This window comes from Chiloscyllium plagiosum, unplaced genomic scaffold, assembly GCF_037043375.1.
Source record: "Chiloscyllium plagiosum isolate Xiang-an unplaced genomic scaffold, Cpla_swu_hap1 HiC_scaffold_10, whole genome shotgun sequence".
NCBI classification, from domain to species: Eukaryota; Metazoa; Chordata; class Chondrichthyes; order Orectolobiformes; family Hemiscylliidae; genus Chiloscyllium; species Chiloscyllium plagiosum.
Genome location: NW_028270148.1, coordinates 33052305 through 33079958, shown reverse-complemented (window position 1 = coordinate 33079958; position 27654 = coordinate 33052305).

The following is a 27654-nucleotide window of genomic DNA, read 5'->3' as shown; positions in this document are numbered from 1 at the left end:
GAAGTTGCTGCTAAGTTGCGTTGAATTTCTGCAGTTTACATGGTACACAGTGGCAAGGAGTTTGAATGTTTGCAGGTGTGGCAACAATCAAGCAGGCAGTTTTTTCTTGGATGGCATCAAGCTTCTTCAGTGCTGTTGGAGCTACATTTATCCAAGCCTATGATAAATATTCTCACTTTTGTTATTTATATGACGGATAGACTTTAGAGATTCAAGTAGTGAGGAACTCATTGCAGGATTCCTACTTTCCAATGTGAGCTTGTGGCAAGAATGCGTGATTCAGTTTTCAATGAATGGTAACCTCCTGATTGGTGATACTGGGTGATTCAGTGATGGTAATGCCAATGAATGTCAAGGGATAGTGGCCAGATACTCTCTTGTTGATTAACATACACTTGTGTGGTGTGAATGTTATTTGCTCGTTGCCAGTCCAACCTGGATATTGTCCACATCACGTTACATTTGGACATAGAGTGCTTCAGTATTTGAGGAAACAGGAGTGGACAATTTAACCTTAGATTAAAACAGGGGCAGGAACATCATCAGTAAACACCCCCATTTCTGACCTAATGTGATGAAACAGAGATTTGTGTATATTTTAATAATGTTTACTGCAGTTTGGATTCTTGGAATTCTAAGTAAACACATGGGTTTGTCTACATTTGGAGCTAACATTAGTTTTTAAAAATATAATACCCATAATTCCAGCTGAGAGGACATTGTCCAGAATTCCCACATAATTAATCAGTGGGCCGAGCGGGATAATTTTCTCGACAGACTTTCATTTTCAGCCTCTGATAAAAACTGTTTGAGAGGGGATCTTGTTATAGGTACACCACTAGATTTTCTTCGAATTGTAACAATGCTTGTAAGCTGTACCAGATGCACTGATTTAGAGATAAAGCTGTTGCTCCTGTTCAATCAATATAGTGTGCACATGGGCTGTTTTGACTGTGTTTAGAAATCTTTGATGGAAGGGAATAGAGTTTTTTTCTTCTTGTTTATCTTCATTTCCGTTAATAAACGTTTGCTCCTTTTTGTTAAAACAAAGACTGCAACACTGAGCTTGGGTTTTAGCAACAAATTAGTTTGATAGCAAATAGAAAATAGAAAATTTTATGACCTATCCAGCCAGGTTCCTGTCAGAACTTGAATTACTTGGTACCAACAAGGGCAAGTTGGACATTACCCCATAACAGTTGGGGCCAATGGATCATAATGATTACAATGGAGCAAAGGTCATTTAACGAAGCAGCTGAAGATAATTGAGCATTGGATACTACCTTTCGGAACACTTGAACTTTGTGGTGCAGTGGTGGTCTCCTTATCTATTAACCAAGAAACATGGTTCAAGTCCTACCTACTCGACGGGTGTGTAATAACATCTCAGAACAGGTCGATTAGAGAAGCTCTACCCTTCGGAACTCCTACAGAGATGTCCTTCAGCTGAGTTAACTAACCTCCAACAAGCACAACCATCTCCCCATGTGCCAGGTATCCGACCAGCAGAGAGCTTTCCTCATTCCTATTGACTCCTGTTACGCTAGAGCTCCTGATGTCAGACTTGATCAAGTGTTGTCTTAACATCAAAAGCAATCACTCTCAAACTCACCTCTGGAAATCAACTCTTTTCTCCATGTCTGAACCAAAGCTGTAATGAGGTCAGTAGCTGCGTGGCCCTGGCAAAACCCAAATTGATCAGGTTATAACTAAGCAAGTGCGACTTGAAATCATTTTGATGATATGTTCCATTACTTGAAAATCATTCAGCCCATTACTCCTTGTGAAGTTGTATAGCTAATAATCCCTTCCCCATCTATTATTAAGATTTGGGAATAGATTTAAGAGAATGGTATCAGGAGTGAGGAGTGAGACTAATGAATCTGGGAATATTCTTCTTACAGAAAGTCAAAGTGAGATTTAATGGAGATCTTAAAATTATTAAGGGACTTTGATTAAATACAGAGCGGCTCTACTTTTCTATAGCCTGAAGGAGAGGTGAATAGAGGACAGATGTTTAAGGTAATTGATAGGAGTCTGAGGAGATTAGAGAAAAACTATGTAATAAGTTATGATGATCATTAGTTTGCACTTTATTTTATATCTCTTGTTTAATACGTAAGTCTCAGGCTGCGTACAACATTAGCAAAGAGGTCAATTATAATATAACCTTGGATTAAAATAGGAACAGTAATACAGAAGAAACTTTTTTCATAATTCTCATGAATTCTCACCAATGAGCCCTGATGATCATCGTCAGTGATGAGTGGGTGAGTTGTAATGAAAATAACATTCCCATACCCAACTCTCCATCAGTACCATAGACCAATAGGCCAAAGCCTTCCTGAAAACATTGCCAACTTCTAGTTTTATTTTAAAATTATTAAACTGTTGTCTGAAATTTTTTTGACTGAAATTAGTGAATGATTACGTAAATGGTGGCTGCAATCTTAGGTTACTGAAATGGCTCAAACTTCAGTAATACTCCAATAAAATCTGGAGGTAATCGATTCCTACATTGGGCTTTGGTTCTCGTTAATAATCTGTAGAGTGGAATATTTTTTAAATGTTCCTTATAACAAAGTTTCATTGTATCTAGAACTACCTGGTATACATGTGTAGACTAGAAGAGGAAAACTTAACCAGAGCTAGGCAAGATAAGTAGGAAAATGTAAACTGTCGAGAACAGGACTTCCCAAAATGGAGATTGGGACTGAAATGTTGGGATCACAAGCAATGATGCAGCTATTCCCATTGTGGAACTTTGACAGAGTTATAACAGCAGTATCTCTCTCACAGAACAGCCCTCTTCCCTTTAACGTACTCCCACAATTCCTACTGGGTATTCATGATTTGAAATGAGATGATGGTGGAATTGGGAAGATTGGGAAGCGCTAGTCTCAATGATAACCTACAGAAACCAAAGCATTAGTTCATGTCTGAAATTTGCACTACATTGTGCACTAAAAAATGGTAGACTACCTGATTTAATTTGATTTGATTTATTTATTGTCATGTGTATCTTCTTACAAAAATACAATGAGTGAGGGACAGAGCGGAGTATGGTGGCCATCACTAAGGAGAAGATGCTAGAAAAACTGAATGACCTAAAGATGGATAAATCACCTGGACCAGATGGACTCCACCCCAGAATGCTAAGGGAGATAGCTGAAGAGGTAGTGGAGGCTTTAGTGGTGACTTTTTTGGAATTGCTAGAATCAGGGAGGGTCCCAGAGGACTGGAAAATCACTAATGTGACACCCCTATTTAAAACGGGAATAAAGCAAAAGACAGAAAAGTACAGATCAATTAGCCTAACCTCAGTCGTTGGTAGAAATCTATTGCGAAGGATAAGATTTCTGAATATTTGGAAGCATATGGTAAAATAGGGCAAAGTCAGCATGGTTTCATCAAGGGGAGGTCATGTCTGACAAACCTGCTAGAGTTATTTGAGGAAGTAATGAGCGGGTTAGACCAAGGAGAGGCAATGGATGTATCTACCTGGACTTCAAGAAGGCCTTTGACAAGGTGCTGCACAGGAGGCTACTGAGTATGTTAGAAGCAGGTGCTAGCATGGATAGAAGCTTGACTGTCTGGCAGAAAGCAGAGAATGGGGATAAAAGGATCCTTCTCATGATGGCAGCTGGTGACAAGTGATGTTCCACAAGGCTCAGTGTTGGGACCACAAACAATCTAGGTGAAGGAACTGAAGGTATTCTGGCTATGTTTGCAGATGCTGCAAAGATAGGTGGAGGGTTAGGTAGCTTTGAGGAGGCAGAGAGGCTGCAAAAGGATTTGGGCAGATTAGGTGAATGAGTAAAGAAGTGGTAGATGGAGTGCAACATGGGAAAGTATGAGGTGATGCACTTTGTTAGGAAGAATAGAGGCGGGGAATATTTTATAAATGGGCAGAAAATCCAGAAATCTGAAATGCAAAAGGACTTGGGAGTTCTAGTCCAGGATTCTCTCAAGGTAAACTTGCAAGTTGAGTCAGTAGTTAGGAAGTCAAATGCAATGATGGCATTTATTTTGAAAGGATTTGAAAATAAAAGCAGGGATGTACTTCTGAGATACTATAAGGCTCTTGTCACACCACATTTGGAGTATTGTGCACAGTTTTGGGTCTCATATCTCAGGAAGGATATACTGGCCCTGAAGCTTGTTCAGTGGAGGTTAACGAGAATGGTCCCAGGAATGAAATGCTTAACATTTGAGGAACTTTTGAGACTCTGGGTTGACACTCCATGGAGTTTAGAAGGATGAGGGCAGATCTAATTGAAACTTAAAGAATACTGAATGGCCTGGACAGTGTAGATGTTGGGAAGATGTTTTCATTGGTAGGAGACACTAGGACCTGAGGGCCTTAGAGTAAAGGGAGGAGCTTTTAGAATGGAGATAAGCAGAAACCTCTTCAGCCAGAGAGTGGTGAATTGATGGAATTCATTTCTAGAGAACTCTTTGGAGGCCTAGTCATAAGTATATTTAAGACTGAGATAGATAGATTCTTGAGTATCAAGGGGATCAAGGGTTATAGGGAGAAAGAGGGAGAATGGGGTTGAGAAACTTATCAGCCATGATTGAATGGCCTAATTTCTGCTCCAATGTCATATGGTCTTATGGTCTTAGAACTGACACCATCTTAAGACAGAAATGTTAAACCAAAACAGATAATATAAAGGCAGAAAATGAAGAAATAAAGAAAAACTATCCAACTTTACAGTTCTTCTTAAGTGCTCTGTCATGTGCCATGGACCTGTTGGCCAGGTGTGAGTCTCCTTCACCACACTGCCATCATTGGCATTGAAGTCACCCACTCTTCAGCGCCATCTCGCCAATGCCCACCCCACTCTGAGTCCTTGATAAGAACACAAAATAATGTTCCACAAAATATGGAGCATTCAGTTTATGTTGCATAATTTTTAATTTCATAGAATCCCAGTGTGAAAGTAGGCCATTCAGCCCATACCAGCCCTCCAAAGAGTATTCCACCCAGACTTTTGCCTTACACCTGTATTTCTGGTGGCTAACCCACCTAAGCTGCACACTTGGGCAATTTAGCATAAGCCAATCCACCTAACCTACATACGTTTGGACTACAGGAGGAAGCCAGAGGAAACCCATGCAAACACAAGTGACAATGTGCAAACTCCACACAGACAGTCAAGTGAGGCTGGAATCAAACCCGAGTCCCCAGTCCTGTGAGGGAGGAGTACTAACCACTGAGCCACCATGCCACCCTAAGCTGCTATGCTGCCCTATTTTGTGCTTTTCTATAGAAATACCTGATTACAGATTATTATTTGACAATGGGAAGCAATGGGGAGATGGTTGAAATTATTGAAACAGCAATGAAATTGGAGTGGGAGGACAGCAATTAGGTGAAATTACTGAGATTTCAGTAGGTGGATAATATACCTTGAAACAGTTTTCAGGAACGTATCAAAATGCCACCATCATTCCCTTTTTAGTTTCACAGATTGAAGAGCATCATCACCCTATTGACTATCCTTATTATCTGCTCAGCTTCTCAATAGTTTCTCAATAGGATTTCAAGGTTCTATGAGCTGGCCAATTTTATTTTAAATAACGCATAAAATTGCAGAGCTCCAGATATATCGAAAATTTGTATTTTCTGACAAGTAAGTGAAAGTTAGTGATGTCCACTTGTTCTCACTAACTCCAAACTTGTCAGAGTAACTCAGAATGTCTTCTGATCGTGGTTCTTTGGATTTAAAATTGGGCTGTCAGTATTTGACATTGTTCATTTTCCTTAATTTTTTAACATATCTTTCCTCAGTTTAGTTTCAGAAAATGAATGCAAAATCAGCTGCAGATATATTCTGATGGGTAAGTATGACACAATGGTTGGAAGGGACAGGGCACAGCTGTGTCTCTGACCATTGTGGTACAGACAACTCACAGCAGCTCAAATGTACCGGCACATGATGGGGTGCAGTGTACTCAAGGGCTATGTCTGAAGTGCGTCAATTGCTTTCAGTGCCCTAGAGGGGACAATCTGTCCTTTGTAATGTAGTACAGCAACGAAGGTCAACAGTCTTGAACTTAGAGTGTCATCCAGGTACTCACAGGTGAACCATATAATCTTTTGCACTGTGAAAGAACGACAGATTAAAGTTAATGTAAAATTATTTTAATTTGGTGTGCTATGAAATTGTTGAACATTTTGAATGTGTTTCTACATACGTTTGCCTCTTGCATGGTTTAGAATTCATTTTTGTGTACTAAGAACTCCTCTGTTTGAAGGGTAGATTGCTTGTTATTTGAGCGTATCCAAACTGTACATGACTTCATTGTCTTCTCTTGGTTCTTTCATGCCAGCTGGCTGCACAGACTACTATAGAGCATGAAGACTGGCAGATGTTCTGCCACTTAATGCATCAGTGCTGGAATAATTCTTTGCTGGAGAAATCACAGAAATCTTTGGAGAAACTCAGCAGGTCTGGCAGCCTCTTTGGCAAGAAAACAGAGCTGATGGAATGCTGTGTTTTCAAATGTGGTGCCTTCTGCTTTGTCACTTTAGCACAATCGACACAATGGCAAAGACCTCAGGTTTAAATTCCTCCATAACTTCAACCCTTCCTCATCTCTATAATCTCCTCCAACTTTACTATCTTTCAACAGCCTGTGATCCTCCATGATGTGGAGGAGCCGGTGTTAGACAGGGGTGGGCAAAGTTAAAAATCACACAACGCCAGGTTATAGTCCAACAGGGTTATTTGGAAGCCTAGCTTTCAGAGTGCTGCTCCTTCATCAGGTGGTTGTGGAGTATAAGATCATTAGACACAGAATTTATAGCAAAAGTTTACAGTGTGATGTAACTGAAATTATTTATTAAAAAAGACTTGGGTTGTTTGTTAAGTCTCTCATCTTTTAGAATGAACATGTTGGTTTCAGTTCTTTCACATGGAAATAGCAGAACATTTAAAAGTTACATTCTCAAGTGAACTTTAACAATTGGTGTCATGTTGGCCCGGATAATGCATTTTAGATGTGAGCTGCCCTGTGTGAGGCTGTCCGTACGATCATGGAGGATCACAGGCCACAATGGTCAGAGTGATTCTAATCTAAAAGAAAATGATTTACAGAATCTTACATGGATTCATGCAGTTTTTGAGCAAAGTAAAATGTAATTCTGCAAGTATAAATTCACCCCACAAACATATATGTGTATGTGTGCATGTGGGTGTGTGTGTAGGGAGGTCGGGGATAAACGGGGGTTATGAGTGTCTGTGAAAGTGTGTGTGTATGTGTGTGAGTGTGAGTGTAAAGGAGTAAGTCTGTGAGAGGGTGCATGTGTGAGTGTGGGAGTGTATGTGTGAGCGTATGAGAGAGGGTCTGTGTGAGAGTATGGGTCTGCAGGAGATTGTATGTGTCTGGAGGAGTGTGTGTGCGTGTTTGTGTGTGCGTGTTTGTGTGTGTGTATATAGTGCAATGAGATCATGTGTAGTGTGACATGAACCCAAGGTCCCGGTTGAGGCCATCCCCATACATACCGAACTTAGCTATCAGCCTCTGCTCTGCCACTTTTCGTTGTTGCCTGTCCCAAGTCCACCTTGGAGGATGGTCACCTGAAGGTTCAAGGTTGAATGTCCCGAACCGCTGAAGTGTTCCCCAACTGAGATCGACAACGTTGGCCGAGTTGCATGAGTACCTGCCACGTACATGGTGGGAGTTGTCCCCACGTGTAATGGTGGTATCTGTGTCGACACTCTGACACGTCTTGCAGCATCCACCTTGACAAGGTTGTATGGTGTCCTGAAAACCGCGCAGTTTGCTGCGAACAATGATCTGTTTGAGATTTGGTGGTTGTTTATAAGTGAGGAGTGGAGGCGTGGGGAAGGTCTTGGCGAGGTGCTCATCCTCATTGATAATGTGTTGCAGGCTGTGAAGAACATGGGTACCCTGTCAGTTGCAACTCGTGTCTGTCTCCTGAGGAGGTCTTTACAGTTTCTCGCTGTGGCACATCGGAACTGGTGGTCATTGAGTTGAGCATCGTGCCCTGTTCTTATGAGAGCATTCTTGAGTACTTCCAGGAGCCTATCACATTCCTCCTCATCTGAACAGATCCTATGTATGTGTTGGGCTTGTCTAGAGGGGATGGCTGTTTTAATATGTTTCAACTGGAAGCTGGAGAAATGTAATATCGTGAGGTTATTCATGTGTATGCAGTAGAGTGAGGTGCTGAGGTGTCCATCCTTGATGGAGGTGCATGTGGCCAAGAATGAGACAGATAGTAGAGAGTAGTCCATGGTGAGTTTGATGGTGGGATGAAACTTGTTGATATCACTGTGTGCTTGTTTCAGTGACCCCCTGCCATGGGTCCAGAGGAAGAAAATGTTGCCAATGTACCTGGTATATAGTGTTGGTTGGAGGTCCTGCTAGAGAAGAAGTCTTGTTCAAACCTGTGCATGAAAGTGTTGGCATATTGGGGTGCAAATTTGGTCCCCATGGCTGTTCTGTGTGTCTGGATGAAGAACTGGTTGTCAAAGGTGAATATGTTGTGGTCGAGGATAAAGTGGATGAGTTGTAGGACAGTGGTCAGAGATTGGCAGTTTTTGGTGTTGAGTATTGAGGCTGTGGCCGCAATGCCGTCGTGGTGGGGGATGCTGGTGTAGAGTGCTGAGACATTCTCCAAGTCTGGTTTCTTGTGCATCCTTCACTTAATATGTCTCACAAGTGGTGACTAGCTTTCAACTGTCAAGGTTCAATGCTTTACACCTTATTGCCTCTCCACCTCTCTCCCTCCCCACCTTTATAACCATCTCTTTTACCATCTTATTAGTCACCCTCCTAAAATTTCCTCTTTGGCTTGCCATCATTTTTATCCTTTCCGTTGCATGGGCACTATATAAAGAACAAAGAGAACAAAGAAAATTTACAGCCCAGGAACAGGCCCTTCGGCTCTCCAAGCCTGTGCCGATCCAACTCCACTCTCTAAACCCATAGCCCAATTCCTAAGGATCTGTATCCCTCTGCTCCCCACCTACTCATGCATCTGTCCAGATGCACCTCAAATCAATCTACCATGCCTGCCTCTACTACCTCTGCTGGCAACATGTTCCAGGCACTTACCATCCTCTGTGCAAAGTATTTTACCCCCTTAAAATTTTCTCCTCTCACCTTGAACAGGTGATCTCTCATTATTGAATCCCTCACCCTGGGATAAAGCTTATCTCTATCTATCCTGTCTATATCCTTCATGATATTGTAGACCTCAATCAGGGTCCCCCCTCAATCTCCTTTATTCTAATGAAAACAATCCTAACCTATTCAGCCTGTCTTCATAGCTAGCACCTTCCATACCAGGCAACATCCTCATAAACTTTCTCTGCACCCTCTCCAAAGTGTCCACATCCTTTTGGTAATGTGGCGACCAAAACTGTACTCAGTATTCTAAATGTGGCCGAACCAAAGTCTTGTACAATTTTAATATGACCTGCCAAATCTTATCCTCAATACCCTGTCCAATGAAGGCAAGCATACCGTATGCCTTCTTGACCACTCTATCCACCTATGCAGCCACCTTCACGTTACAATATACCTGAACTCCCAGATCTCTCTGCTCATCAAATTTTCCCAAGGCTCTTCCATTTACAGAATAGTTTGATAAAAGCAAATTACTGTGGATGCTGGAATCTGAAACCAAAAGAGAAAATGCTGGAAAATCTCAGCAGGTCTGGCAGCATCTGTAAGGAGAGAAAAGAGCTGACGTTTCGAGTCTAACTGACCCTTTGTCAAAGCTTTGACAAAGGGTCAGTTAGACTCAAAATGCCAGCTCTTTTCTCTCCTTACAGATGCTGCCAGACCTGCTGAGATTTTCCAGCATTTTCTCTACAGAATAGTTTGATCAGGAATTAGACCTTCCAAAATGCATCACCCCACATTTGCCTGGATTGAACTCCATCTGCCACTTCTCTGCCCAACTCTCCAGTCTATCAATATTCTCCTGTATTGTTTGATAGTCCCTTATGCTTTCTGCTACTCCACCAATCTTCATGTCACCTGCAAACTTGCAGATCATACCAACAGTGCCCTCTTCCAGATAATTTAAGTATATTGCAAACAACAGTGGCCCCATCACTGATTCTTGTGGAACACCACTGGTCACCTTTCTCCATTTCGAGAAACTCCCTTCAACTACTTGGACCGAAGGGTCTGTTTCCATGCTGTACATCTCTATGAGCCTGTCTCCTGTTGCTCAACCAGTTCTTTATCCAACTAGCTAGAACACCCTGCACACCATGTGACTTCATTTTCTCTATTAGTTTACCATGGGGAACCTTACTGAAGTCCACGTATATGACATCTATAGCCCTTCCTTCATCTATCAACTTGGTCACTTCCTCTAAAAACTCTATTAAGCTGGTAGTGCATGATCTCCCCTGCACAAAACCATGTTGCCTATCACTGAAAAGCCCATTCTTTTCCAAATATAAATAGATTTTATCCCTCAGTATCTTCTCCAGCAACTTTCCTTCCACTGGTCTGTAGTTACCTGGAATATCACTACTACCTTTCTTGAACAGGGGTACCATATTAGCAACTCTCCAGTCACCTGGCACTTCACCTGTGTTTAAGGATGCTACAAAGATATCTGTTAGGACCCCAGCTATTTCCTCTCTTGCCTTCCTTCGCAACCTGGGATAGATCCCATCGAGTCCTGGGGATTTGTCCACCTTAATATACTTTAATCTACCCAACATATCTTCCCTCCTTATGTCAATGTGATCTGGAGTAATAAAACTTCTATCTCTAATCTCAACATTCATCATGTCCCTCTCCTGATGCAAAGTAATCGTTGAGAATCTCACCCATTTTCTCAGGTTCGACACACAACCATCCTTCCTTATCCTTTAGTGGACCAACACTTTCTCTAGATACCCTCTTCCCTTTTATATATGAATAAATGGCCTTTGGATTCTCCTTAATTCTGCTCACTAAAGTTATTTCATGACCCCTTTTAAGATTGGTCCCACTCTCCCAATATTCCTCCAAGGCCCATTCTGTTCTAAGCTGCCTGGACCTTATGTACGCTTCCCTTTTCTTATTGGCTAGTCGTACGATTTCTCCTGTCATCCACTGTTCACGAACCTTGCCCTTCCTATCCTTTGCTTTCAACGGGACATGCCTATCCTGCACTATCTTTAACCTATCTTTGAAAGCCTCCCATCTCTCAAATGTGGACTTCCCTTCAAATAGGTGTCCAATCCACATTTCCCGGCTCCTGCCTAATTTTGATATAATTGGCCTTGGCCCAGTTTAGTACTCTCCCCTTAGGACCACTCTCATCTTTGTCTACGAGTATTCTAAAACTTACAGAATTGTGGTCACTATTCCCAAAGAAATCCTCTACTGCAACTTCTATCACCTGGCCTGGCTCATTCTCCAACACCAGGTCCAATATGGCCTTAATTGGATTATTGACATACCGCTCCTGAAAGCTTTCCTGAATGCTCCTTATAAATTTTACCCCATCCAGACCTCTGACACTAAGTGTATCCCAGTTAATGTTGGGAAAATTAAAATCTCCCATCACTACCACCCTGTTGCCTCTACATCTTTCCATAATCTGTTTACCTCATGCTCACTGTTGGGATGCTTGTAATACAGCTCCAACAATGTAACTGCACCCTTCTTATTTCTCAGCTCTTCTCATAATGCCTCACTGCTCAGGCCCACCATAGTGTCCTCCTTTAGCACAGCTGTGATATCATTACTGACCAGCAATGCAACTCCTCCCCCCCGCCCTTTTACTTCCCTCGCTGTTCTGACTGAAGCATCTATATTGTGGAACATTTAGTTGACAATCATGCCCTTCCTTCAACCAAGTCTCTGTGATTGCAATAACGTCATACTCCCAGGCACCAATCCTAGCCCTAACTTCATCTGCCTTGCCCACTATACTCCTTGCATTAAAGTGTATGCACTTCAGGCCACCAGTTCCTTGGCGTTTGTCTGCTCTCTGTCTACTCTTCCCCTTGGTAGTGCTAACTTCATGATCCTGTTCCTTACAGTCTCTAGTTTCCACCTTGCTGTATACTAATCTTCTCTTCTGGTTCCCAGCCCCCTTCCACTTTAGTTTAAAACCTCTCCAACAGCAATAGCAAAAACTCCCCAAAGATATTAGTTCTGGTCTGGTTCAGGTGTAGACCATCCAATTTGTAATAGTTCCACCTTCCCCAGAACTGGTCCCAATGTCCCACAAATCTGAATCCCTCCCTCCTACACCACCCCTCTAGCCACGTGTTCATCCTGCCTATTTTTTCATTTCTGCCCTGGCTAGCATGTGGCACTGGTAGCAATCCTGAGTTCACTACCTTTGAGGTCCTCCACTTTAACTTCTCTCCTAGTTCCCTGAATGCTGCTTTCAGGACCTCATCTCGTTTTCTACTTATATTGTTGGTGCCTATATGCACCAAGACAACTGGCTGTTCACCCTCCCCTTTTAGAATGCTCTGCAGCCAATCGGTGACATCCCTGACCTGGGAGGCAACATACCATCTGGGAATCTCGTTTTTGGCCACAGAACTGCCTATGTACTCCCCTCACAATAGAATCCCCTATGACTATGGCCCCTACGAGTCTTTTTCCTGCCCTCCTGAACAGCAGTGAACACCATGGTTGCCATGATACTGGCAACTGCTGCCCTCCCCTGGTGAGCTATCTCCCCCAATATTATCCAAAACGGTATACCTGTTTTGGTGGCAGATGACTGTAGGGGACACCTCACTGCCTTCCGACTCTTTTTCTGTCTTTTGGTCACCCATTCACTGTCTCCCTCAGCAATTCTAATCTGCGGTGTGACCAATTCACTAAACGTGCTATCCACGACCTCCACAACATCGTGGATGCTCCACAGTGAGAGCATCCGCAGCTCCAGAGCCATTGTGCGGTCAAACAAGAGCTGCAGCTGGACACACTTAGAATCACAGAGTCATAGAGATGTACAGCACGGCATCAGCCCAACCTGTCCTTGCCAACCAGATATCCCAACCCAACTTAGTCCCACCTGCCAGCACCTGGCCCATATCCCTCCAAACCCTTCCTATTCATATACACATCCAGATGCCTTTTAAATGTTTTAATTGTACCAGCCTCCACCACTTCCTCTGGCAGCTGATTCCATACATGCACCACCCTCTATGTGAAAATGTTGCCCCTTAGGTCTCTTTTATATCTTTCCCCTCTCACCCTAAACATATGCCCTCTAGTTCTGGACTCCCCCACCCCAGGAAAAATCATAACGTGCCTCTCATGATTTTATTAACCTCTATAAAGTCACCCCTCAGCCTCTGATGCTAGGGAAAACAGCCCTAGCTTATTCAACGTCTCCCTGTACCTCAAATCCTCCAACCCTGGCAACATCCTTGCAAATCTTTTCTGAACCCTTTTAACATCTTTCTAATAGGAAGGAGACCAGAATTGCACACAATGTACCAAAAGTGCCTAACCAATATCCCGTACAGCCACAACATGACCTCCCAACTCCTGTACTCAATGCTCTGACCAATAAAGGAAAGCATACCAAATACCTTCTTCACTATCCTATCTACCTGCGACTCTACTTACAAGGAGCTATGAACCTGCACTCCAAGGTCTCTTTGTTCAGCAACACTCCCTAGGGCCTTACCATTAAGTGTATAAGTCCTGCTAAGATTTGCTTTCCCAAAATGCAGCACCTCGCATTTATCTGAATTAAACTCCATCTGCCACTTCTCTGCCCATTGGCTCATCTGATCAAGATCCTGTTGTAAATCCGAAGTAATCTTCTTCGCTGTCCACTACACCTCCAATTTTGGTATAATCTACAAACTTACTAACTATACGTCTTAAACTGTCGTCCAAATCATTTATATAAATGACGATAAGTAGAGGACCCAGCACCGATCCTTGTGGCACTCCGGGTCACAGGCCTCCAGTCTGAAAAACAACCCTCCCCCACCACCCTCTGTCTTCTACCTTTGAGTCAGTTCTGTATCCAGATGGCTAGTTCTCCCTGTATTCTGTGTGATCTAACCTTGCTAATCAGTCTCCCATGGGGAACCTTGTCGAACGCCTTACTGAAATCCGTATCTTGCAAGTGTAAGTGTCAGGGACATCAGCCACATTCCTGAGCTCCCACATCAAGCAAGAGGCACTCTTGCAGAGCAACAGGTCTGAGTTCCCCTACCATTGTAAGCCTTAGCTTTAACTCAGCTAAGTAATATCAAACAATGCACTTAAATATATAAAAGAAAAGGGGAAAAAAAAAGAAATTTACCTTACAGAGTCCTTTCATTCGGGTTAGAGGAGGGGGGTGGGAAGGAGATGCTATATGTGTAGTATCTCAGATTTAGCTGCTGCCCAAATATATACCAAGTCCTTCCCTTCCCAGTAACCTCCTGGTCCCAACGTCACCTCCGCGATATGCAAGTGCAAAGTTGTTGTTATATGATTGCTATTTCATCATGTCTTCTTCAGGGCAATTTGAGATGAGCAATAAATACTGGCCTAGCCAGTAACACCCATGTCCCACAATCAAATAAAATACATAACACTTGTGGAGATTACGTTTTTGAAAATGGCACACTCCCTTGATTTTATTAGCAAGCTATCAGAAAAGATGACTCACTTTTTAATGAAGGAAATAACTCTTTCTATCCTGTATTAGTAATCAGCTCCCTGAGTAAGATGTACAGCTGGCGAGTTTTATATACTGCCTTAAACCAAAGAGGTACTCGACTGTACTTCAGATGTAACCTTTCTTCAGGACTGGGTGGGTGTAAGGGGGAACTGCGGATTAAGGGGTGGAGGGTGGCAGGGTGGTGAAGTGGGGATAGATGAAGACAGGTAGAGGTTATGACCTGGTTGGTCAATGGGAGGAATGAAATCTAGCAGGTGGCTGGGAGGGGTAGAAGAGAGAGGAAGGGGCTGGGAAGGAGTCGGGGGATGGGAAGGGAGGGTATTTGAAATTGGAGACCTCAATGTAGAGTCCTCTGGGCTGTAGGCTGCCCAGGCAGAAGATGAGGTTTTGGTCCTCCAATTTGTGGTTTGGTTCGTTGTGGCAATGGAGGAGGCCAAGGATGGTCATGTCAGAAAGGGAGTGGGAAGGGGAATTAAAATGGGCGGTGATTGGGAGGTCCGGTCGGTCCTTGCTTGGTGAACTGTCCCTTAAGTTTACATTTGGTCTCCCCGATGTAGAGAAGAACTGGTCTTCACCCTCAACAACGTTTCCTTTAACTCCTCCCATTTCCTCCAAATCCAGGGGGTAGCCATGGGCACCCAGATGGCCCCCAGTTGCGCCTGCCTCTTTGTTGCCTACGTCGAACAGTCCCTCTTCAGTACCTACACAGGCACCATGCTGCAAATCTTCTGCCATTATATCAATGACTGCAATGGCGCAGCAACCTGCACCACCCAGGCTGAACTGGAGCAGTTCATCAACTTCACCCACAACTTCCACCCCGCCCTCAAATCCACTTGGTCCATCTCGAACACTTCCCTCCCCTTTCTTGACCTCTCCATTTCCATCTTCGGCAACAGTCTCCAGACAGATGTTTACTACAAACCTGCAGACTCCCATAACTACCTAGACTACACCTCCTCCCACCCAGTATCCTGCAAAACTCCATTCCATTCTCCCAATTCCTCTGCCTCCACCGCATCTGCTCGGACGAAGAGACATTCCACTCCCAAGCATCCCAGATGACCACCTATTTTGAACAACATGCTTTCCCTCCCTCTGTCATCCAGACAGCCCTGCACTACACCACCTTCATTCCCCATTCCACTGGCCTAAACCCCCCTCAAACGCAATAAAGACAGAGTTCCCCTTGTCCTCATCTACACCCCACCAGTCTCCACATCCAACACATTATCCTTAAACACTTCTGCAAACTCCAATAGACCCCACCACCAAGAACATCTTCCCCTCCCCACTCCTCTCTGCCTTCTGCAAGGACTGTTCCCTTCGACAGTCCTTGGTTTGGACCACTCTCCGCTCCAAACCCCCGAACCCCCCTTCCCCTGCAAGCGGAAAAGACATAAAACCTGCCGGCACGCCTCCCCCCTTCACCTCCATCGAGGGCCCTACACAGTCCTTCCAGGTTAGCCTCTCTTCCAACCTACTTCACTGCATCAGGTGCTCCTGGTGTGCTCTTCTCTACAACGGGGAGAATAAACGTAAACTTAGGGAACGGTTCACCAAACATCTCAGCCAGGCTCACAGAGGCCAACTGGACCTCGCAGTCACAGCCCAGAGGACTCAACATTGAGTTCTCCAATTTCAAATAATCTCCCTTCTCATCCCCCAACTCCCTTCCCAGTCCTCCCCCTCCATTCCACCCCTCCCAGCCACCAACCGGCTTCATTCATCCCATTGACCAACCAATCCATACCCTCTGCCTGTCTTCACCTAACTCCACTTCACCACCCTTCTCCCCCCCCACCCCTTTATCTGCAGCTCCCCCTACATCCACCCCCAGTCCTGTAGAAGATTTATACCCTAAATGTCGACTTCTCCACCTCCTGATGCTGCCTGGTTTGCTGTGTTCTTCCAGCCTCCGACTTGTGTACTTTGCAATTTTTAAAAGGCATGCTACTTAAACAACTTGACAATTTGATAGTTTTACAGACCTTATCTGCCTTTTATAATCCTTTCCGTCTACACCAAAACCTCATGATTCTCACATTGTATGGTACAGCCTTTGCTCCAGTCAAGAAAAGAGATTGTTTAACTATGCACTGGTTGAAATGGCCCTGTTCAGTTTGGTTTTCCCACATGTGGGAGTCATGTCCAAACCTCAGATCTGTGAAATCTAAGTCTAACTCAGGAAAAGATACAAAGTTAATCGGTAAGCAGGGGATATACTTACTGAAATCATAGGAAGCTTTCAAATTGTGCTGCATTTTTAATTTCCACTAAACAAAATCAGCTTCTTTTAATACACAAAATTGGTTCTTGCAGTTTAAATGCTGAGACCTCATCATTTTTTAACAATAAGGTCTCTTCAATGTTTTCTTTGCTTTGTTGCGCTTTGAAAAAAGTAAAGTATCAGGCTACTCTCTCGTTGGACAGAGAACTGGTTTAACCTGAGCGTCACAATATCTCAGGCAAGGGTAGAGATTGAGGAGGAGGGATCTTCTTGGTAATGTCAGCTGGTACAGGAACTGAACCCATGCTGTTAGTGTTATTCTGTACGCCAAACTGTCCAGTCAACTGAGCAAACTAACCCCCTTGTTCTACTTTAGGTATGATGAGAAATACCTAAAAATGAGTATAATTGAAGGGTTAAGAGACTATTCCAAATAATAAATACTCATTACCACATTCTCAAATATAAACAATTGGCCTTGTCAGTAATGTCCTCATGCCATGAGCCCAAGGCCTGACGTTGCCTTGGGCATATCTGCTTATCACCAACACGATGCAGATAGCAATTGGGCAGCTTGCAGAATCCACAAGGAGCCAGTTTGGGAAAGTTAGTCAGCCGGATTACCTTTCCAGAGCAGTTGGGTTGACCCTGGAAAGGGTGGAATGGGGGTGGGGGGGAAAGGCATTCTGGGGGGCAGAGGTGATTAGGTGGGGTCCCGCAAAGGGTTCTGGGGATCATCATAGGACTGCTAGAGAAGGACCTCTCCTCCTAGCTGCACAATCAGCTAAACATTTAAACAAAACCATCCTTTCTTATTGGCAGCCTTCAGCAGTCTCTGCAAAGGCCATTAGTATAGTGGCAGGTAAACAGATGGCATAAGGCTGAATGCACAGGCCTAGCTCCTGTTGTGTTCAGAGTAGCTCAGATTTTGGAAGGGAGCCTCATACATGTGCGATTTGCACAGGCAAAGTCCTGAATGCCTGCTTCAGGCCTGGAACACCTCTTCTAGTGCCTTGACCAATGTGACAGGCAGTACACCATGAAGAGAGTATTGTTGGGGTGGAACGATCCTCAATAATGTGCCAGCAAATGAGAGAAACACCACCTTGGTCATTTGGTGGATCCTGCAGAATTTTCAGCCAATTAGTTAATGTCAGGTATCCTGTCCCTTTAGAGGACCAGTGTCTGCTTGCAAGATTTGCAAACCAATTGGAGGTCTAGCAGCACCTGAGTCTCAACAACGCCACAGTGCATAGTGGCCTCTGCTGGGACTGCACCCAGCCACAACAGTGCAGTGATGGACACTACAATGGGAACATGATGGACACCCCACCCCATACCTTCCCTTGGCAACCCCAGCCACTGCCCAATCTTAAAGGTTTGGTAAAATCTATTCTGCTTACACAGAATGATCCTCACACCATATCAGATTATTTAACGGACTGTGATTAACCCTCTTGCCAAATAGGCCCACAATTAAATTATAGTCACTTGAGTGAGGACTGCAAACTGTTGGTTTCTGTGGAATTATTTACAAGTATGAGTCAATGCCTTCAGAACAATGCGGAAAACCAGAGGGAAAGAAGTGGAGTGTTATTATGAATATAATTTAATTATGATAGAATGGTTTTCTGCTCTTATGAAGCAATGCCTTTATGCTATTCCAGTAATCCTGCACTTGAAATGAAATGCTTTCTTATTATTGAAGTAACAATTTCTGTGGTTCTTTTTTAAAAATTTGTTTATTGCCCATAGGAAGGTTAAGAGTAAACCACATTGCTCTGGGTCTGGAGTCACACGTAGGCCAGACCAGCTAAGGATAACAGTATCCTTCCTTCAAGGACATTAGTGAGACCAGATGTGATGACCCTCAAACCATGGCTTCATGGTTATCATTAGACTCTTAATTCCAGATTCTTTGTTGAATACAGAATCCACCATCTGCCATGTGGGATCTGAACCCAGGTCCCCAGAATATTAACATTAACAGGTGAGCAATAATACCACTAGGTTATTGCTCCCTTCTTGATATTATGAGGGCTGTTCATATTAGCAACGAGGTACCACTGCCATGAAATAGGGTTGCTGCTAACCATGTGACAGAGGCATTATTTATCACCAATCTTAATAGTCAGTCCAGACATTTTTATGAAAAAGTTGTTTAGTTGACAAGTGTTTTCATTAACGTTAATTTGATAGAATGACAGGCAATAATTCACATCAACTGTTTTCATGTTCTGCGGTTACTTCTGTTGACTTGTCGTCAAGAATATATTACCACTACATTCTGTAACAACAGCTGCATAAGGCCATCATCTTTTGTTGCCTTGATTAATGAAGAATGTACTCTTATATTACTTTACCAACAGATAACCAAACTTGAATTAACTGAACCTTTCAGCAATTGTAGTTTCTAACAAAACATTTTTGAAAAGTACCATTTCAGTTTTGTTTTGAAACCTCCCGCCATTAACCACGTAAGGCTTCATACACTTGAAAATATACAAGGGAACTGCTCCAGGTGGCTAAACTGTACGACGTTCAAAACAATATTAGTGGATAACCACTAATGGATCAGCTCAATACCACAACATTAGAAAATCTCTCTACTAAAGGAAAGTGAGTAGTGTCTCGATCACCGAAGATCATGAATAAAAGATATGAGTGTGTGGATGTGACCCATCTGGATTCATGAGACCCCAGATTCGATCACAGACTGTATTGGGTTAATTGACTTCATCCAGAATAATGGCAATGTCCTCTATAATTGACTTTAGTGCTCCTGGCATGGAAACAAAATTGTGGGGATCTCATTCCTAGCAATTATCTAGTCATCCAGTCAAATGAATCTGGGTAGACACCAGATTGGTAAAGGATTGGAGTCAAGCCTACCTTCTGCTAATACTTTTCTCAGTAGAATAATGAGATACTGACAAATTGCAAAAAGGCAGCTGTGTAGGAATTAAAGGTACAGATCGCCCATGATTTAACTGAACAGCGGAGCAGAATTGATCAGTTGAATGGCCTACTCTTGTTCCTATCTCCCTGTAGTCTGCAGGGAAAGAGGCAGCAAAAGAGAAACTCATAGAAAGCAATGTACACTAAAAGAACAGGGGAAAAAGACATGTTGGCAATGATGAGCACTTACTGGTCTGTGTCAATAAATACCATTGACTATTGATAACTCCGAGGGATCAGTATGAGAAGTCTTTGAACATTCACTGCCAAAACTTCAACTTAAACTTTATTGAATTAGAAAAGTACAATCATTGGTATAAATGTGCAATTTGAAACAAATATTCATTTCGCATACACTGGTGCAGCACAATGCAAGCACTAAATTACTCATTAAAAAATTACACATACGAATTTTCTGGGCTTATGTCACTGTTTTGCATGTGCTGAAACTGTTGTATCCTTTTGTACTTGTGCGTCTTGGAGAAGGGTGTGAACATTGCTTATTCTAATTTATTGTAATCAATGGGAATATATTTTGCCAATGTAAAAACAATTGAAATGTGGTCATTAATTGGGAAAGTTTGCTTCCTAGTGAAGTTGCTATATTTTGCCAAGACAAAAGCAGGACAGGGTATAGATTTTCTCGGTGGTCTGGGTTCTAATATTTTTGTTGTCACTAATGAATATTTTTTGAAAGTGTTAAACTTAATGATTGACACCTTCACATTATAAGGCAAAGTAGAAAGATAGCACTTGTAAAGTAAAAATACAAGTTTTGATGTGATTTTGTGCAACTTACAGACCCACAAATTGTACCGACCAGTCCAGAATGTTCCATACCTTGTCCTGATTTTTAAATGGGTTGTAATTTAAAAGGAATAGAGTAAATGCATTTAAAATAACTGTCATTTTCAAAATTACAAAGGTAGACATGCATCATCGTACAGATGACAAAATATTTTTAAAGTACGTATGGCTGCAAACCTTCAAAAGAGCAAGAATCTTTTTGTTTTTTTCCTCTATTTAGAGGTATCGAGGAGATCTTTTTCCTTCTTTACATGCACGCATGCATTGACATGAATTTGTGCCTTCAGGAAGTACCCATTACAAACCAGCAAGAAGATAGATCGATGAAATTTCTTAAAACTGGTGAAGTGGATTTAGTTCAGTAATTTTGTGCACTTATTCAATATCTCTTATTAATGTTTGGATACAAATATGAATGCTTATAAAAAGGATTATTAGTCATTTATGAATACTTTTGTTGTACAGCATTTCTTTCACCTTTTGGACTATGATCAGTGTAAACATGGTGAACTACAAGGTGAAAATTCATTTGCTTATTCAGATATGTTGAATCAGTTTGTTTAACTTGAAACAGCAAACTGAGGGACAGATGGGATCATTAAAATGAATGAAGTGCATTCCCTGGTAGGATAAAACAGCAATACTGCAGAATCATCAGTGCCATAAATCCATAATTATATAACTATCTGTGGGTGGAATCCAACAGCTAACAATAGAAAGACATTTACGCACACAAAAGGGATTTTGAGGATTGAAAATAATATGAAGAAAATTGCACCATAAAATTATGATGAACTGTTTTGCTTGCTTCAACAAAAAAGGAAGAAGTGTGTGCTGATACAGTTAAATGCTGGAATACTTGCATCTGCTTTTGTATTTGGAGTGGTAAATTTTGTATCACTGGTGGAGAGCTGTTCTTGCAAGAAACTCTAGCTGGTCTCTGATCTTTACCTCCTTGACTGAAGCTTGCCTACTACTCACAAATATAAATAAGATAGAAGTGTAGAATTTACTTTATAACATACTAATTTGCTTATATATTCATTTTTAATTGTTTAATGTATACCCATTGATGCAATTCAATTGCCAATCATCACCTGGATAATTTGCACTGATCACAATACAGTCCTTAATCTTCATTATAGATATCCTCTCTCATGAGTAACATGGCACTTATTGTACATTCTGGCCCCGATTAGCTAGAAAAGAAAAGAGTTAAATTTGATGATGGGTGGGTATTGGGATGTAAACTGGGAAACAAACTTGTTCCATTTCTATCTCCAGAGTCAGCTTCATCCCACCAGGCCAGTTAGAACATCACCATTGGCACAGAAATGTTGCTGTAACAATTTACATTGAACTCACACCCAGAAGACTAATTTTAATACATCAGTGCAATTTCTTTATTATTTTTCCCCCACATAAGGAACTTTTACTAACCTTTTTTGAGGGAGATGGACCATTTAATGCAAAGTTTTAGATAGATTCAAACTCTATGGCAACAAACACTGGAAACTGGACTAAAATGTCCAAGCTCATTTCACGGAGGACCCTTACAGTAATTAAAGTGATCTCCTGTTTGTCTGACTGTTTGTGTCATTGTGAGGTTGAACCATTGTGAAGGTTGACCATGCTGCATTTCACCTTTCTAGGGTAGGTGGGAATTTGGTCTAACTCCACACAGACCAGGCCAAAAGGTTGAGCCTGGTTTGAAGAAGGCCCCAGACTAGGGTTTATGAGTGGGCATACGGGCAGGAGGATCAGGAGAGCTTGGTGAATTGTATTGAGCAAGTGTCAGTTTTTTTCATGGGAAAAATGCAGGTAAAATTAGCAAGAGGTCTAGTCACTATTCATGATATTCACTATAGTCAGTATCTGGAAATCACATTCTCACATGCTACACATGTAGCACTGTAGATTGAAAGTGTCAGATATACGAAGAGCAATGGTAGCTAACAGGAGATACTGCTAAGGGTTATATACGCCCTGCTTTGTTCTTTGCTGATGCCATTTATTCAACTTAGGACTTCGGACATCATCAACATTGAGAAATACGTTAAATAAAAACAGGAAATGCTGGAATTACTCAGCAGATCGGACAACATCTATGGAGAGAGAAACAGAGTTCATCTTTTTCCATGTAGTCATCTGAAACATAAACTCTATTTTCCTCTATCTCCTCAGATGCTGTTTGACATGTTGGTTCTTTCTAACCTCTTCTGTTCCTATTTCAGATTTTCAACATTTGCAGTACAAAGAACAGAGAACAAATAAAATTTACAGCCCAGGAACAGGCCCTTCGGCCCTCCAAGTCTGAGCCGATCTAAATCCACTGTCTAAACCTGTCGCACAATTCCTAAGCATCTGTAACCCTCTGCTCCCCACGTACTCATGTATCTGTCCAGACACATCTTAAATGAATCTACCGTGCCTGCCTCTACTACCTCTGCTGACAACGTCTTCCAGGCACCTACCACCCTCTGTGTAAAGTACTTGCTGCTTGTATCCCCCTTAAACTTTTCATCTCTCACCTTGAACAGGTGACCACTTGTTATTGAATCCTTCACCATGGGAAAAAGCTTGTCTCTATCTGCCCTGTCTATACCCTTCATGATTTTGTAGGCCTCAATCAGGTCCCCCCTCAATCTCCTTTTTTCTAATGAAAATAAACCTAACCTACTCAACCTGTCTTCATAGCTATCACCTTCCGTACCAGGCAACATCCTCGTAAACCTTCTCTGCACCCTCTCTAAAGCGTCCACATCTTTGTGGTAATGTGGCGACCAGAACTGTACACAGTATTCTAAATACGGTCAAACCAATGACGTGCATAATTTTTACATGACCTGCCAGCTCTTATACTCAATACCCCGTCCGATGAAGGCAAGCATACCATATGCCTTCTTGACCACTATCCACCTGTGCTGCAACCTTCAGGGTACAATGGACCTGAACTCCCAGAGCTCTCTGCTCATCGAATTTTCCCAAGGCTCTTCCGTTTACCGTATAATTCACTCTATAACTAGACTTCCCAAAATGCATCACCTCACATTTGCCTGGATTGAACTCCATCTGCCACTTCTCCACCCAACTCTCCAGTCTATCGATATTCTCCTGTATTCTTTGACAGTCCCCTATGCTTTCTACTACTCCACCAATCTTCGTGTCATCTGCAAACTTGCTGATCATACCAATAGTGCCCTCTTCCAGATAATTTAAGTATATTACAAACAGCGGTGGCTCCAGCACTCACCCCCATGGAACACCACTGGTCACCTTTCTCCATTTTGAGAAACTCCCTTCAACTACTAGTCTCTGTCTCCTGTTGCTCAACCAGTTCTTTATCCACCTAACTAGAACACTCTGCACACCATGTAACTTCACTTTCTCTATTAGTTTACCATGGGGAATCTTATCAAACGCCTCACTAAAGTCCATGTATATGACATCTACAGCCCTTCCATCATCTATCAGCTTGGTCACTTGCTCAAAGAACTCTATTAAGTTGGTAAGGCATGATCTCCCCTGCACAAAACCATGTTGCCTGTCACTGATAAACACATTCTTTTCCAAATATAAATAGATTTTATCCCTCAGTACCTTCTCCAGCAACTTTCCCACCACTGATGTCAGGCTCACTGGTCTGTAGTTACCCAGAATATCCCTACTAACCTTGGATAGGGGTACAACATAAGCAACCCTCCAGTCTTCCAGCACCTCACCTGTATTTAAGGATGCTACAAAGATATCTGTCAGGGCCCCAGCTATTTCCTCTCTTGCCTCCCTCAGCAACTCATGACAGATCCCATCCAGTCCTGGGGATTTGTCCATGTTAATAACTTCTAGCCTACCCAACTCATCTTCCCTACTTATGTCAACGTGATCCAGAGTAATCAAACTTCTATCTCTAATCTCAACATTCATCATGTCCCTCTCCTCAGTGAACACTGATGCAAAGTAATCGTTGAGAATCTCACCCATTTTCTCAGGTTCGACACACAACCTTCCTTTCTTATCCTTTAGTGGACCAATCCTTTCTCTAGTTACCCTCTTCCCTCTTATATATGAATAAATGGCCTTGGGATTCTCCTGAACTCTGCTCACTAAAGTTATTTCATGACACCTTTTAGCCCGCTTGAATTCCTCGTTTAAGATTGGTCCCACTCTCCCAATATTCCTCCAGGGCTCATTCTGTTCTTAGCTGCCTGGACCTTATGTACGCTTCCCTCTTCTTCTTGGCTAGTCGAATGATTTCTCCTGTCATCCACAGTTCACAAATCTTGCCTCACCTATCATTTGCTTTCAATGGGACATGCCTATCCTGCACTACCTTTAACCTATCTTTGAAAGCCTCCCACATATCAAATATGGGCTTCCCTCAAATAGCTGTGTCCAATCCACATTGCCCAGCTCCTGCCTAATTTTGATATAATTGGCTTTGGCCCAGTTTCCATAAGGACCACTCTCATCTTTGTCTTCAAGTATTTTAAAACCTGCAGAATTGTGGTCACTGTTCCCAAAGAAATCCCCCACCACAACTTCTACCACCTGGCCTGACTCATTCCCCAAAACCAGGTCCAATATGGTCCCTTTCCTCATTGGACTATTGACATACTGCTCTAGAAAACTCTCCTGGACGCTTCTTACAAATTCTGCCCCATCCAGACACTAAGTGTATCCCATCACCACCACCCTATTGCTTCTACATCTTTCCATAATCTGTTTACATATTTGTTCTTCTATCTCATGCTCACTGTTGGGAGGCCTGTAATACAGCCCCAACAATGTAACTGCATCTTTGAAGCAGTATTTTGCTTTTATGTTAGAAGCCAAACCTTACATAGGTTCTGAAATTCAGCTCAAATTTGGAGGTTTGTTTTCTTAAATGGGAGAAACATCATGAAAAACTGAACATGCTTGAACTAAAAAAAAAACTCATCAACAAAGAGAAAAGTTATTTCTGATGAAAGCTAAATACTTTCAAGATGGTGGTGCCAGCATGGTAGGTAGTGCTTGGGTTTGTTGGAGCTCATCCACTGCAGGACGGCAGCATTCTTTCCCCATGTACTTCTTGTCTTTCTCTGTTTCTTTTTATTTTCTTCCTTCATCTTTGAGGCCGCAGTGGTGTTGGTGGGGTGATGGCTGCAGAATTGGCAGCATGGATCAGGACTCCTAGTGGCTGTAGCTGTGCCTGGACTCTTGGTGGTGGCAGTGACTGGAGTAGAGACACCTGGTGGCAGTAGGTCTGGCGCCTGGACTCGTGGTGGTGGCAGTGACTGGAGCAGAGACTTGTGACAGCTGTTGCAGTGCCTGGACTCTTGGTGGTGGCAGTGACTGGAGCAGAGTCTCCTGGTGGCAGTAGGCCTGGAGCCTGGACTCTTGGCAAGGTCGGACAGTGGCAGAGCTGGGGTCTCCTGGGGCATTAGCATTGTCATTACTGTTCCCAGAACGGGACTCCCTGAGGACCGGAACACCTTGCAGAAACTTTGTAGAAGCCCCAGAGCTGTGCTTGAGGTTCCAGTTTGAACAGAAGATGAAGTATTACTTAAGTAATTTCTTTTTATTCTGTTTGTAACTCAAAATGGTGCCAGATTGTAGTGACAAAACACTTCTCACTGTATCTTCAAGATATACATGACAATTGAATCATTCTTTCATTGATTAATACTTAACTACATATCAAACAATTACTTAAAATCTAAGCAAAGTTTTACTTGACAAAGGTTTTTAAAATATGTCCTAATATCTTCTTCTGTGGCTCAAAGCTAAATTGTGATTTAAAACACTCCTGAGAAGCAGCTTTGGACATTTTGTTATGTCAAAGGCACTATATAAACACAAGTATTTGTTAAATAATAAAATAGGCTTGAAAGACTATTTAGCCTATTTTTGATCTTATTCTTATAGTTATAGTTATAGTTCTTATGTCAGGGTCAAGTGGGCAGTTTTGAACTCCACAGTATAGAATGAATGTTAAAACATTTGAAAGCGTACAGAGGATTTACCAGGAAGATACTTGGATAAGAAATGGTAGTTTGCAAATGGAGACAGAGAGATTGGACAGGACTTACTAACCAGGGCGAGGAAACAGACGTTGGCACTGTTTCCAGGTACTGCAACTGCCGTGGAGTAGAAAACAGTGGGGCAGGGTGGCACAGTGCCAGGGACCTGGGTTCATTTCCACCCTCAGGTGTGGAGCTTACACATTCTCCCTGTGACTGTGTGGGTTTCCTCCAGGTGCTGTGGTTTCCTCCCGCAGTCCAAAGATGTGCAGGTTAGACGCACTGGCCATGCTAAGTTGACCATCGTGCCTAGGTGGATTAGCCATGGGAAATGCAGGGTTACAGAGATAGGGTGGGTCTGGGTGGGATGCTCTTCAGAGGGTTGGTGTGGACTCGATGGCCCAAATGGCCTGCTTCCCCAGTGTAAGGATTCTATGGATTCTCTGAATTAAAGTCACTCACCTGTGAGTTTCACCAGAGCAGCAAATAATGGGCATCTGGTTGGGTCCCATTAAGAGTGGAAAGCAGAAACTTGGAGGCGGTTAGAGAACCGTCTGCTTGAAAGGATCAGCTTGTTGCTCTTGTGGGTAAGTAAGAGGGTACTTGGATATGGAGGGATCCTCTCTCCAATGTTTTAAAATCTACTTAAAAATATTGATTCAGCAGCTAGACTATTATTCTGCCTTTGTTTGTTCCTGCAACCCCATTGGCAGGAGCCCTGGGCCCCTGTTTGGTTACTGTAAGGTGCCTGCATCCACGGGCCTAAACCAGGCTTCTGTAGGAAGCCAGAGGCAGTCTGGAAAATTCCAGCAGGCCTCTTTCATTTTCCTTCAATTCAGTTTGTAGTGAGCTCGATGATATACCTGTTCTGTGTGCCCAGCATTGATTGTGTCCAATTCAGCTTCTTCCAAAATAGTCAGTGAGCAGGATGGAGTTTGGGAATGGGCCCACTGACTGACAGGGCAGTGGTGAAGATTTGGCCCACTAAGTGAGCAGGTAATATGATGGCTGAA